This window comes from Mesoplodon bidens, assembly GCF_964165515.1.
Source record: "Mesoplodon bidens genome assembly, chromosome: 1".
NCBI lineage: Eukaryota > Metazoa > Chordata > Mammalia > Artiodactyla > Ziphiidae > Mesoplodon > Mesoplodon bidens.
In genome coordinates this window covers 8,103,354-8,117,539 of record NC_138176.1, presented here as the reverse complement: position 1 = coordinate 8,117,539, position 14,186 = coordinate 8,103,354, and positions in this window count along the sequence as shown.

Here is a 14,186-nt window from a genome sequence, read left to right as displayed (position 1 = left end):
GGAAATGTTCATAGGGCCCACTTATTAGTATTACGTGATGAAGCTTAATAGAACAAATCAGGTAGACCCTGACGAAAAATGATGGGCACTTCATAAGTGCTACCTAAGTGTTCAAATAGTACATGTCTGGAAGAAGAAGCAAGACATGTGGTAGTGCTGCGTCCAGAGAGGGGACCTGGATGCCACAGGCCAGGGCAGCGGGGAAGGTTATGGGTGTGATGCTTTAGAGCTTGGGAAGAATATCTGTCATCATCTCCTGTGATCCCCACATCAGCCCCGTGGGGAACTCACGGCAGGTGCTGTGATCCATATTTTATGGTACGTGGCACTAAAATGTTGAGATTTTAAGTGACTTTCCCAGAGTCGCAAAGCAGATGACAGATGGATGTGGGACAGGAATGTAGTTGGTTCCCTGGGACAGACATCCCTGAACCCCTGAATCCTCTAGATGGTGCCCTGGACTGCTGAGCCCAGGGCTCCCCTCCCTCCATCCCCCCAATCCTCCTGCCTGCCCCATGGTTGCTCCAAGGACAGGAGGGGTCTGAGCCAACAGGAGGGCCCGTGCCTCACCCGCTGCCTCCCTTACATGTTGATCCCTGACCCCACAGCTCTTCAATATCCCTGAAAGAAGGTCCCTTGAAGGATCAGGGGGTCCCATCTACGTCCCTCCTCCCTCAGCATCTTCACACACCGGGTGAGCCTCCTGGTGGTCTGACCAGTGTCGGCTTGTCTCCACGTGGCTCAGAGCCCCGGTCTCTCCAAGCCAGCTGCCCACAGGGCACGTCTCTAACAAATTAGCTGGGCCTTCAACAGCCAGCCCTGGATGCACAGTTAGTGCTGATTAATGAGGACAGTGGCCTGCTAGGCTGTGCCTGGTGGTTTAGAGGGTGAAGCTGGCGGTGCCCCACTGTCGCCTTACTATTTTTTTCCTTTTTTTTTTTTTTTTTTTTGCAGTACGCATGCCTCTCACTGTTGCGGCCTCTCCCGTTGTGGAGCACAGGCTCCGGACGCGCAGGCTCAGCGGCCATGGCTCACGGGCCCAGCCGCTCTGTGCCATGTGGGATCCTCCCAGACTGGGGCACAAACCCGTGTCCCCTGCAACGGCAGGCGGGCTCCCAACCACTGCGCCACCAGGGAAGCCCTCGCCTGACTATTGACGTGAGCACTGTCTGAGTAGCCTGGGCTACGGCCTGGCTGGGGAGGGGCCGTAGCTGCACTGGCTCTGAGGGCGCACCTTCCCTGCTCTTCCTTTCTCATCAAAATCCAGCCCCTACAAACTCCTCCTCCATCCCTAGACCCTGCAGTGGCACAGGAGAGAGGCCCATGTCCTCCTACAGGGACCCCGCCATAGCCACAGCCTAGAGACCCCATCCCAGGACTGTCTCTGAGGATGACCCAGGCCCTCCTAATCTCTGTCACCAAATGTTCATTCTACTAACCCGATGGCATTGCCCCCTCTCTCCACGTTCCCAGGCAGCCCCCAAACACCCAGTGATCCTGTCCATATCAACCACTGGAAATACCGCAACAAAATCCCAGTTTCCTTCCTTTCTGAAAACCTCTAGATTTAGACTGCTAATATTTGCGTTTGGATTTTGACATCGACATTCAGAAGTGTTTAGCCTGTAATTTCTCCTGTCCTGTAATATCTGCTGCTGGTATGACATCACTATTCTCCTGGTCCGATGAAAGCAGTGTGGGTGTGTTCCCTCTGTATCTGTTCTCTGGAAGAGTGTGTAGGAGACGGGCATCATTTCTGTCTTAAATGTTTCGTAGAAATCAGAGGAAGCCACCTGGGCCTGAAGTTTGTTTTGTGGGGACATTTTTTTTGCATCTCTTTCTAATTGAAGTTTACTTGGTGTATTGTACAGGGCACAGACCTTAAGCGTAGAGCTCTATGGTTTCTTGTAAATATAAACACATCTGTTACCAACACCCAGTTCAATATACAGGATGTCCCCGGCACCCTGGCAGCCCCCTGTAGAAGGGGAGAAGAATAAGTGCTAACTTATTCAGTTCTAAGAATGAAATCAGTTACTCCATGTATATTCCAAGTGCAGTGATTTACACACAAACAACTCAAAATTAGTGTGGCAGCACAATCAGAAAGGAGTGGAGGGCGCTGGAGGGCTGGGAGAATCCAGTCCCTTTGGGATTTCCGCTGTGGAGGTCTGGGGCCAGAGTAAGCAAGCTGAGAGGAGCTTCTCAGAAGCATCTGGGCTTTTACAGAGGAAAAACTACTGCTCCCCAGAGTGGAGCGCCCATTGTAATTCACTGAGCCCTCCATTTGCGGAGGGTGCTTTTCTATACTTGTGTATTATTCTACATAGAAATGTTTTCAAAATAAACCAAGGAGGAGATCAATTTTGCTTGATGTAAGAGCCTCCAGTGTTAAAAATAAGACATATACCTAAATCTAATGCTAAATCTGTACAGCTCAGACAGGAAGTAACCGGCACTCACTAGCTGACTCAGGAGCGGGGGAGGAGCAGAGAGGCGGCCCTCCTTCCTTGGCCTTGTGTCTCTTTTAAGCTGCCAGACGCTGCACAAGCTCCATCCCCTCTGAGTCTCAGGCTGAGGCCTCCAGGTCAGGGTCTTCACAGGTGTCAGACCAGAACCTGCCACACAAAGGCAGGGACTGGAGTCAGGGGGGAGGTGGGCTCCCTGGGGTCGGTGTGTGGGACCCAGGGGGCTACTCAGACCCTGGAAGTGACTTTGGGCCCTGACATCGCCAGGGCACTGGGGCCTGTTTGCTGCTCTTTGCCAAGTGTGTTCTGGTAGCAGGGAGACATGTCCTACAGGGGCGATTTAACCTGGGCATTTGGCCAGGCGGCGTTCAAGTGACTGGTCCCCTGAACAGTGAAAGTGATGCAGAGGAAAGGGGAGGCTCTGGGGCTCCAGGGTGAAGAGTGTGGGTCCCTCCCACCTGGGCGCTCTGAACAGTGGGAGGTCTGATGACACAGGTGGGAGTAGTGACCCTGTCCCTCCAGCCCTACTCAACCCAACCCATCAGGAGACCTGCACAGTAGAAATGAACAATTAATTGTTAAGGCACATTTTACCCCCAATAAGTTTTTTTCCTAACATCCCCACCAAGCTTTGCTTCCTTCTTTCACTTTAGAAAAAGATTATTCAGTGTTAATAAAAAATAAGGTTTATGGCCTAAGTACTCCAATGTGAAATGGTTATAGAAAATGCTGCTATGTAAAATATAAGGAGGGCTTCCCTGGTGGTGCAGTGGTTAAGAATCTGCCTGCCAATGCAGGGGACAGGGGTTCAAGCCCTGGTCTGGGAAGATCCCACATGCTGCGGAGCAACTATGCCCATGTGCCACAACTACTGAGCCTGCGCTCTAGGGCCTGTGAGCCACAACTACCAAGCCCACATGCCACAACTACCGAAGGCTGTGCTCCTAGAGTCCAAGCTCCGCAAAAAGAGAAGCCAACGCAATGAGAAGCCCATGCACCGCAATGAAGAGTAGCCCCCGCTCGCCACAATTAGAGAAAACCCGCGCTCAGCAACGAAGACCCAATGCAGCCAATAAATAAATAAATAGATAAATTTATTTTAAAAAACAATAAAATAAAATATAATGAAATAGGGACTTCCCAGGTGGGCCAGTGGCTAAGACTCCATGCTCCCAATGCAGGGAGCACAGGTTCGATCCCTGGTCAGGGAACTAGATCCCACATGCCCCAACTAAGAGCTTGTATGCCACAACTAGGAGTCCGCATGCACAACTAAAGATCCCAAGTGTTACAATTAAAGATCCCACATGCCACAACCAAGACCTGATGCAGCCAAATAAATAAATAAATATTTTAAAAATAAATAAATAAATAATGAAATATAATCAAATATATAATTGTTTTTACAAATTTGGAAATTAAGGAAACATAAGCAATTTATAATTCTGCCCCCTTACCCTATGCCAAATGCGCATGGCATTGAGTTTCCTTCCATTTTTGTGTGTGTGTTTTGTTCTTACATACATAGGACAAATCTACAGAACCTCAGCCTGAGAAACGTTGCCATGAGATGACTCAGGCCCTCCGCAGGGCTCTGTAGAGTCTGAGGGGCCCCCAGGGGTTGGCTCCCTCCCAGCTGGGTGTGGATCCTGCGGAGCCCCCTACTTGATCCTGAGACTACTACGGGCAGACAGGGCTCTATGCTGGCCCAGGTGAGCTGTCCTGATTGCATGAGAAGGAGTCCCAGGTGCCTCTGTCCTTCTCACCCTTTTCCTAGGAGGCCTGAGGGAGGGGGAGGGTCAGGACCACGCCATGCTCTCTCATCGTATCCAATGTTAGCGGACCTAGCATTCAGCCGCTGAGTGGGGGATGCCCCTGTTGATGGTAAGGGGGTTGGCGGAGCACAGCTGGGTCCCGCACGACCAAGATATTCAATGAATCCTGGAAGACTCTTACAGACGTGTACGACGTGAACAACGCAGCCTGGAGTCAGGCACAGGTGGCCTCACAGCAACCCACAGCCCTCTCCTCCACATGGAGGAGCCGTTGGAGGGTTTGGCCCAGCAACCTTAAAAGGTTATGTGCAGTGGGTTATCGCTTCCAGGAGAGACGTTCTCAGGGCACCCTTCATTTGTCTGCATAGATTTCTACCATCCTCTTGTCTCCTTGCATGCAATACTGGCCACCCCAGTGTGCTCCTCAGTTTTGCTGCTTCTACCAAAGTGCCAGAAAGAAAGTTAGGAAGCAATGGAACCCATGTGCCCTTATGTGCCTCCCCTCCGCAGTTTACTTGTTTCATACTCCCATGTCCTCTTATTCTTCCACTTGATCTCCTTCCTTCATTCTAATAGAGTAGGAGAGAATTTCTTGACAGCTGGAGCGAAAACAATGGCACACGTCAGAGGCGCCCAGGGCAGAGCCAGACTTCACAGGTGGGGGTGGGGTGGCTCCAGCAGGGTGGGCCCACTCCTCTGACTCCGACCTGCCTCCTGCCCCAGGGAGGGGGGCACTCAGGGCTGCTCAACACGATTCAGTGATACAGACAGCGTGGTGGGCGTGCACTCTGGAGCCAGGGCAATGCTAGGAAAGTGGAGGAGGACGGCTGCAGAGGGTTTGTACAGATTTTATAGAAGATCCCAGGACCTCAAGTGCCTGGATGAGAACAGGTCCTTCTGGATGAGAATCATTAAAAAGAGGGAAGGAGGGGACCGGGAAGAGCTACACAGAGCAGCTTATGGATTAGAAAAGAGAGAAAATGTAAAGGAGATGAAAGAGTAAGTAAGTTACATGCAGATCGCTGCCCTCCCGTTCAGAGTCTTCACTGTCGGCAAACGAGTATTTTAGTGCCCAAGGACAGCAATGATACTGGGGGTGCGGGCATGTGAAAGGAGAGCTGAGAATCAGAGTCAAGGTCAGAACTCGGGACCCCTTCTGTCCCCATCTCTCCCAGGGCCTTGATGGCTTCACCTCTGCAATGAGGGAGAGGGTCTAGGATCTCTAGGGCCCCTTTTCTGCTGGAGTCCAGCTCCAGCAAGTCCAGGGGTACCCGAGGGATGGATAACGTTGGCGAAGGAAATAATTCTATTACACTTCTTTAAGTATCAGCATTGTATGTTTCTCTTTCTCATTCTTTATTCTTCATTCTTCCTCTATTGTTTACAATCACAGGTTTATATATTGTAGTTGATTACATTACCAGGTACGTGGCCAAACAATCTTAGCACAATCAAACCTCAAAATGTTCTATAAAGATTTTTTAAAACAAATATCCCCTAGTTTCGAGATGTCCTATTAAAAATATTTCCCCAAGTTCCCATTAATCACAGGTAGTTTCTTAGTAACCTAGCCAAGCAGTTATATGATTATTTCAATTGTAAAAGTTGGAGCTACTTGTTCCTATTTTTCTTCTTGCATGAGCAACCTTTTACAATGGTTCCATGAAAATATTTACAATGTACCTGCATGCTCTTTCTCGTTGTTTCCTTCAACTGAGACAGTGTTTTCTCCCTATCCTGGCAATCAATTCTGCTCTAGTCATTTGTTTCTCTATAATTAATCTTCCTTTATAATAGAACCATAAATTTCCTATGTCATCATCAGGAACTCCGGCCCATGGTCATAACTCCATACTAGAGGGTGTTTTTCATAAAAACATCCCCTTAGTTCCAGGCTCTTAATTCTTTACCCATTTCCCCGGGGCTTTAGTGGGTACTTCCCACTCTGTGGTAGTTTCAGGAGGGGGAATCCTAGAGGAATTTTTCTTTCACGTGGAGCAACATCCCCCCCCAAATTGCCCCTGTATGTAAATTTATTATCATAAAACATAACAACGGAGCTGTAGTCCACCTTCCTGGCACAGCACTGCCTTGCAGTTTCGCCTTCCGTTGCTCATGACTTTGTCATGGTGCAATGGCTCCAGGATGGCTTCCGACACTTTTCCAGCCCTCGAATTCTGTAACTATGACCAGGAAGCCATGCCTGTGTCCTTCTGTGCCTCCAACAGCCAGTCACATCTCCACGGCTTTCTGTGCACAACACTGCCCTCCTCCCAGCTCCCTCCTCTTCCTTAATTCTTCCTTTCCTTGTCGGCTTAAAGTCCCTTCTCCTTGACAACCTCCACCAACCATATTGTTCTCCAACCTATGGGAACATTGCAGGAACAATTGTGGGTATCCTGCCACTCTCCCTAATCAATCAATGGATCGATGAACCAATCCAACCAAATGCAGGAAGCACCTGTCACAGACCTAGGGTTTTGATGGGCCTCCTGGGAGAGGATGGCAGCCAATTCCACATACAACTTATCTGTCCTGTGCCTGAGGTGATGACCTTAGTTACTTGCTAGATACTTAGTCCTCACAACAACCCTGTAAGTTTTCTAGCTCCTTAGAGGGGATGAACACAAGCTTGGAGGTAAAGTAACTTGTCCAAATTCTCTTGGTCTGCAAGTGATGCAACAAGGGCTCTCCAGCAGGAGGATATATGCCCACATGAGTAAACAGTACCTGCTAGATTTTCCCGGAGTCCTGGAAGGACTGGGGAGGAGGGGACCTGGGCCGGCCTGGGGGAAGGGCACAGGGTGGGCATGGCTGGGGTACGAGGGAGCAGGGGCAGCGCTGCCTGGCTGCAGCAGTGGGTTCTGAGAGGAGAAGCGACCCCCTGACCCTGCCTCCCAGACGCCCTGTCCTGGGGCAGGTCAGTCCCAGAGGACCAGGTCAGCAGGGTTATGAGGACAAGTGTGTGGGGCCAGCCCGGCAACTCCTCACAGCATCCTCGAGAATTCCTGCCAGCCATGGAGGGGCTCGAGGGGCAGCTGAACATGGGTCTCATTCCTGATCCCAGGATTTGGGTTGTGGGTGAGCAGTGGAGGCGAGAAATGTGCTCCAGGGTGTGCTCTCCCCTCACCTCTCCAGGAGGACCCAGGAACCCGTGCAGGAAGCTGGGAGGACGTCATCTCTAACCTCCCCAACCCTGGGAGCGCCCTTAAAGCAGGAGTAAACCTGAGGACAGGACATGAAGGTGCCACCACAAGACCTGAATGTGCAGAGGGAGAGCGTCTGCTTCTCACCCAGCACCGGGATCACACACGGAGAACTGTGTCTCCAGGTTCAAGTGTTCGTGAGGGAGCCGTGTCCCACCAGATGGCCTCATCCCAGCTCAACCCCCAAACCCCAACCCAATAACGCTTGTGCTTTATTCCCAAGAGATGCCAACCAAACGTAAGCAAAGGTTCTGGTGTTTGGCGGTGGCAAAGGCAGCAAGCACTGGTCTCCTGGAAATGATCATCTTCAATAACAAAGCAAGGAAAGGTGATTACACACCCAGCACCCGCAAAGCCCACAGACATAATACACCTCTTCCTATTAGGTCGTTAAAATACAGAAAACATGGGACTTCCCTGGTGACGCAGTGGTTAAGAATCCACCTGCCAATGCAGGGGACACGGGTTCGAGCCCTGGTCCAGGAAGATCCCACGTGCCGCGGAGCAACTAAGCCCGTGCGCCACAACTACTGAGCCTGCGCTCTAGAGCCCGCGAGCCACAACTACTGAAGCCGGTGCACCCAGAGCCCATGTTCTGCAAGAAGAGAAGCCACTGCAATGAGAAGCCCGCGCACGCAACAAAGAGTGGCCCCCGCTCGCCGAAACTAGAGAAAGCCCGCACACAGCAATGAAGACCCAATGCAGCCAAAAATAAAATGCAGCCAAAAATTAATTAATTAATTTTTAAAAATACAGAAAACACAAAACAAGCCTCCACGTTTCCTCTTCCTTCTGACTTTACACCTTTCTTCCTCAGCCTACTAAAGCAGTTGAGCCTTGCTCCCTACCTGGAGAGTCTTCAGCCTCACTGCTTGAGTCACATATGCTCTCCTCAAGCCATTCTTTAGAAACACAAACGTGAACAATAAGGTTGTTAGACAGAGTGGCTCACTCCTTCCTTCTACTCCAGTGGAGGCCATGCCGGCTCACTCGGCATCACCCGGCTCCTTCCTCTGGGTTCTCAGCCTTCCCTGGGCTCCCTGGAGCCAGAGCCCTTCACCAAGATCATAGCTGCAAACCTCCTCATGAGAGAGAGGGTCCCTCTTCAACTTCTCACCACCCCAATTCCCACCGGATAAGTACCACTCTCAGCTGCAAATTGATCAACCTGAAATTCCACCTGTGATTGAAACACTTTGAATTAGATGAGTTCAACTAATAGACCTGTGCTCAGATCAGGTCAGCTGCACAAGACAGTGTCCTGTGAGGATGGACGTGTTCTCTCTGCCTTGGTGAATATAGTGGCCGCTAGCACACAACTCTATAAGGCACGTGAAAGGTGGCTGCTGTGATGGATGGACTGAATGTTCATTTTATTTATAATTAATTAGTTAGTTATAAACAGGCAAATCTGGCAAGGGAACACCACACTGGATGTCACAGCTATAGAATCCAAAGATGAGGAAGACGTAGTCTCCTCCGCTCCAACTTGTTCCTTTTCCTTGTAAGTATAGTTTGCTGGTCTTATCTGACCATGCATTTGTAGGTTCTTCCTGGACTCACACACACGTGCCAGGACTCACACACACGTGCCAGGCATTAAGTGAGGCCCTGGGGACACAGACAGTAAGGTCAACACCCAGGTCCTAGAGGACTCCCAGCAGGGGGCCCACCTGTCAGCAGAGATGCAGAGCAAGGCCGGGCACACCTGTCCTAGATGTAATCAGAACAGCAGGGTCAGGGGTGAGGGAGGGAGGCTTCAGGAGCCCACCCGTCTCATTCCTGATCTGGATTAGAACCTGGGCAGGCCCCTGGCTTGGTGTGGACGCAGCAGGCCTGGACAAGCTGAGGAGGGACCCTCTCTACCCCTGAACTGGATCCCAGTCTGGGGTGGGGGGATGTGCATTAGACATTTATGGGGCCTAAGACGGGTTGTCCAAGGCTGACCCCTGGGGTGAGAATTGATGAGGAAGATACAGGCAGCGCCCTTGCAGTGGTCACCTATGTCCAAGGTTCCTGTCCCCACAAGTGGGTGGACACAGAGTTTGGGCCTGAGGATTCCAAGACGATTTCGAAGAAACTCTCAGAGTGATGCCTCTCAGTCCTAGAGAAGAGTAGCAAGGACCACCTCGACTCTGGGAACATCCATCATGTCTTTGCTGAGCTTGCCCGGTGCTACTGCCTGTGCCCCTCCCCACCTCCACTGCACCTGGAGCGTTCTACAGCTGCCTGGCCACATGCTGTGAGCTCTCTTCAGTTTAAACGCTTTTCTGGGCTGGAAAATCCTTGGTTAATATTGTCTAGAAAAGGAGTAGTAGTCATGCAACCTCTAGCAGCTGATGAAAAGTAAAAACTGGTCCCTGTCCCAGCATGAGGGAGAAGAGGTCTCAGAGCCTCCTGTCTCTGGCCGGACCCCGTCGTCCATTCCTGCTGACCCAGGTCAGACCTGACTCTTCTTCTCTGTCTCTCAGCAACTGCCGTGATGCCAAGTGCCGGGTATGTTCCAGTCGATGGAGAAGACAACAGAATAGGAAGGCAGCTCCTCTCTGCAGACAATAAGGTGGACGTCCCTGTTATCCTCACTGCAGCCACTGCACCTCATCCTCCCTCATCCCCACATGGAAGGAGCACAGAGGTAGAGATGGCCATGGCTGGACACAGGTGCTGATGCTCTACTGATTTTTCCCATCTGAAGACTTTGGAATCTATCACCCCTCTTCCTTCCCATGGCCTGGGTGCTCTTGGGTCTTTCTTGTGTCCCTCCATATCTTTTCCCTCTCAAGGTCCTGCCCAAGGTTCTGGGCCCTGATGTCTCCTATGGAACCCACTGGGCAGCTGCTCACTGTAATCTTTAATCACACACAGCCAGGGTCCCCTCAAGCACCCCCTGGGAATCTGTGATCTAGAGATGAAGGATTTCTAGGATAATCTTGTTATGAGAAACTTGCTTCTGGGGGGAATAATTGGTCTTTTTAATCAAGTAGTCTCTCTTTCTTTTTTTTTTTTTTTTTTTTTTTTGCGTTATGCGGGCCTCTCCTGTTGAGGAGCACAGGCTCCAGACGTGCAGGCTCAGCAGCCATGGCTCACGGGCCCAGCTGCTCCATGGCATGTGGGATCCTCCCGGACCGGGGCACGAACCCGCGTCCCCTGCATCGGCAGGTGGACTCTCAACCACTGCGCCACCAGGGAAGCCCTAGTCTCCTCTTTTTATTTTGTGGGGGAAAATATCAACACTCCTGTAGGACAATCAAATTCTATTAAAATGCCATGCATTTCACACAGGAGCCATGAAACAAAAGGATCCTCAAGTCAGACTCTGGCTCATTTTATATTTGCTTTGACTTCAAACAACTCCCTTGACTTGTTACTTGCTAAGGCTTCAGAAGAAACCCAGACCCTATTTCCTCCGGCAGGTGTGACAGGGACATGAGTGGCGATGCTCCTGTCCCACTGCTGAGTTCCCCTCTCCCCACCTTGCAAGGCATAACCTCCCCTTCATCCTCCCAGGAAGGGAGCCCAGTGCCTACCCTGACGCTCAGTCCCTGAAGGAGATCTCTGTACAGTGTTTCATGCCCAGCACACAGAAACCAGGGCTGGCATAAGTGATGGGAGACTGATTTTCCACATCAGAATGGCATTTCCTATTCTTGGCAACATTTTCTGAAGCAAAATACTAGACCTTAGTTGGTGAAAGTTGGAGTGAAGCTCCTTCATTTATCCCTGGAGGATCCTCCTTTCTCAGATTCCTCCAGAACTGGGTGCGACATGTGGGTTCACCTGGGGCTCCTGCAAAAGGAAGGAATGCTGCCCCCGCGCCCAGCTGAGATGGGGGAGGATTAATTCTGAAGCCTCCTGTAATAACAAAAAGAAGCTTTGGGAATGTGGAGAGGGACAGGAAGGAGGCATCCTTGAGAAAGTCCCCCTTTAATGTTAAAGTCTCTGAAGGAGCAAGGGCTGGGATTACTGCAATCTCAGGCCTGCTGAGCATCCCACACAAGGATTAAGAACAAGGATTAAAGTCATATTGACATGCCAAACTCATAGGAGAAGTTTAGAGTCTGTCCCGAGAAGCAGAGGCACCAGAGAAAGGCCACAGGATTTGGAACTGAGGGGTTAATCGACAGGGCCTGGTTCCCTATTTGCTGGTTGTACAACTTTTCAGAATACCCCCAGGTTCTCAAGCCTCCCATTTCTCATAAGTCAAATAAATAGTTAGAGATTCTTTTCTTGTATTTGATCAACCAAAATGAGGGGAACGTAAAGGCCAACTCAGACTGGAGATTTATTATTAAACAAATACTTAATGTCTCAGTAATAGTGATTCTGAAGCCACAGTTTTGTCCATTTAGAACTCTGTGAATGTTTTCCTGGAGGGCAACAGTATTTTGTCCCAGTTCTTTGAGGTGTGCTTAGCATACAGTATACTGTACATACTGAAGGTTTGCAGTTTGATAAATTTGGACATACATCCTAGAGTATAATAAAGATGGTGTCTGGTCTCTGTCCCTGGCTCCTGGTACAAAGCTTCAAAAATCCTTGGAATTTCCTGCATGCTAAGATAGCCTTTGTTAGGCCAAAGAGGTGACTCATCTTGGATCCCTGGATGGCCTTAGGATGGGAGTGAAAGGCCAACTGCAGGGTTAGATGGTTGTAACTTCAAGCCAAAGTGACCTCCAGGGAGAGGGGAGGGGGCTAGAGATTGACTTCAGTCATTCGGCCAATGATTTGATTAATCGTGCCTACCTAGAGGTCACATCCTAGAATTAAAGCTTTCCTTGTTTGACCCATTCCAGAAATTTTGATGCCAAGCCCATACTCTTTAGGCGAGATATGTATGTAGGTGATTTGCCTAGGACTCTAAAAGTAAAAAAGTAGAAAATAAAAAAGAGATTTGCTGCATTAGAAAAGACTAGTGTGTGGAGTGTGGGCTCCTGTTGTACACTCGGGATGACCTAGCCCCCTCCAAGTCAGAGGTGGGTGAGAAGTAGCAATTCCAACAGACAAGGATGATCCTCCCTATTTATCCCTACCTTGGGCTCATTTTATCCTGGGCTGCATCACTTAAACTCAAAACACACTTTTAATATTCAGGGGTCAGTCGTTGTAGCCATCACATTGTGCTATTCTCCACACCCTATGAGTGGGTCCACAGGAAACTGTAAACAGGTCTGGTTTTCCATGTCACCGCTCACACAAGCCGGTGCTTTTCCACACTTGATCTACAGATCACAGACACGTGAGGATTATGCAAAAGAACAAGAACAAAGCTTTATTATAAGTTATGAAGACAACACCAGGGTTCTGGAAGGAAAACAGGGAGGGGGAGGAGTCAGCTACAGGCAACAGGGGGCATCCCCTTGTTCCAGGACTGAAGGGGACGAGGCTAGGGCCTCTTGTTTACTGTCCTGAGGACTCTGAGCGCTGGGATGGGACAACAGCCTCAAACCACCCACCTTTGGGGGCAAGACTGCAGGCCGGGGGTGGGAACGGAATGCGGTATCTCTGGGTGCCCAGTTTGCTCCAGGATTACAGAGGTTAGGGCTAAGACGTCCGTTTCACATCAAAACAGGGTCCACACGAGGCCCAGCCTGGGAGGACCCTCCCCGAACTTATTGGCTCAGGTCAACTTTCTCCTCTTACACCCCAAGGTAATAATGAATCTCGGCCTGGAGGAGAATGACTTGGTCTATGGCCCAGTGGTTTTATGTCCAGACAAGCGCCTTGCCCTAACAGCAAGGCGGCACCTTGCTGTGCCCACTGCGGAGGTGAGGCTGCTAGGAGTAGAGGCCGGAACCAACACGCCCCTAAAGGCAGCCTTGGCTGGGCATGGGCTGGGCCCTCCGCTGGAAGTAGGGGGACCCTGCCTGGGTGTGCCCCCAGGGATGTCACTTAAGATGGAGGCAGTAGTGTCTTCAAACCGACGTTTATGCTTATTGCTGGGTCCCGTGGTCACCGTGGGGGTAGCTCTGGTGAGGAGGGCCCCGGAGTTCAGGCCCACGCTTCCCCCATTGCTGTGTGTGGTGCTCAGGGAGGGGGGCCCTGGTTCCTGCCATAATTCTGAGAGCTGAAAAGATGCAGCTCAGATCTTGGGCAGCCGCTGTGCTCCCAAAACCCAGCTGGGTGCTGGCATGGGTGCCCACGGTGGAATCTGTGGATCAACCACCCCCAGAAGATGCTTGTGTGCGGCTGCGCTTAGCTGGGGGTGCTGGAGCACAGGCGAAGGCTGGAGCTTGCCGTTTCAAATACAGGGTTCCTCGCTGCCATCAGGCCCCCCAGAGATGGAGCAGGGAAGGGAAGCCTCAGCAGCGGCAGGAGCGGGCCAGTCAGGAGCCAGGCTTCCGAGGATGCGCCGGAGCGCTGCTTCCTTCTCTGAGTCTAGGTCTTCGGCGGTGACCCGGAAACCCAGCTGAGGGGGTGAGGGCAGCCTCAGAGGCTCCCCTCGCCTGTGCGGCAGCAGAGGAAACCTGCGTTTTGGGGGCCTGGGACTGTCAGATGTGGGGGAGCAGTTCCTCCAGGCCGGTTTCTGCCCTCTTGTTGTCTCTGCATCCTTCTCAGGCTGGCTTTTCCTCTGGGAAACCACCGGAACTGCAGAGGGCGACGGAGGGCCTTCCTCGCTCCCTTTCTTTGCAGACTTCTGGGGCAGCCCTTGCGGTATGGCGGGACCCCTCCTACTGTTCACGGGAGGGAATCCTCGGGTGGAGCTATACGAGCTCCTGATGGCGTTTCTTTTAGGGCAG